Genomic DNA, 823 nt, shown 5'->3' on the forward strand with positions numbered 1-823 from the left:
TTATTTAATATTGAATTAGAAAAAAAGTTTTTAATTAAAATTATAGAGAAAATAAAAATTATCTCTAGAGAATAAACTTCAATTTTAAATAAATTTGATATTTAATTTATAAAAATTAAGAATATATTTTCAATAATACTTTTACTAAAAATTTTTTATTAATTTTTTTTTATTTTTTTTTAAATTATATTAAATTATTTTAATTTATACTATATTAACTTATTTATTTAATTATATAAAAAGTTAATTATTTTATTTAAAATAATAAAATAACTTAATGAAAATTAAAACTATAAATATATTTTTTATTAAAAAATTATTAAATGCTGTACTATTATAAAATACATTTATTGATATATAGAAGGTGCTGAGTATAATTATATTATAGTTATATCATCTCATATGATGTTTATATATATTAGTTAGCTAATCAGTTCTCATCAATAAAAGACTAATTATCTTATAATATATATATATTTACTCAATAGTACTTGAGTATCTAAAAATACAGTAATTATATTTATTTATAAAGTATATTATACTTGAAAGGTTGAGATAATTATTAAAGCTCAGAAAATAATAGCAAATATAATAAAAAAATATATTCCAGAGAAGTTGATATTTTTTAATTGAGAATTGTTATAGACTACTTAGTAAACTTTATAATAAATGATTTAATCTAAATTATTAATTTTTTTATCAAATATCTATTGATTTTATATAATAGTTATATCAGAAGTTAATTTAATAAGCTATCAGATATTAATCTACTTTAAATAATTAATTTTATTCATGTAGATACGATAATATTACTTTTGTTCAG

Source organism: Paracoccidioides brasiliensis (genome assembly GCF_000150735.1).
Source record: "Paracoccidioides brasiliensis Pb18 unplaced genomic scaffold supercont2.42, whole genome shotgun sequence".
Classification (NCBI taxonomy): domain Eukaryota; kingdom Fungi; phylum Ascomycota; class Eurotiomycetes; order Onygenales; family Ajellomycetaceae; genus Paracoccidioides; species Paracoccidioides brasiliensis.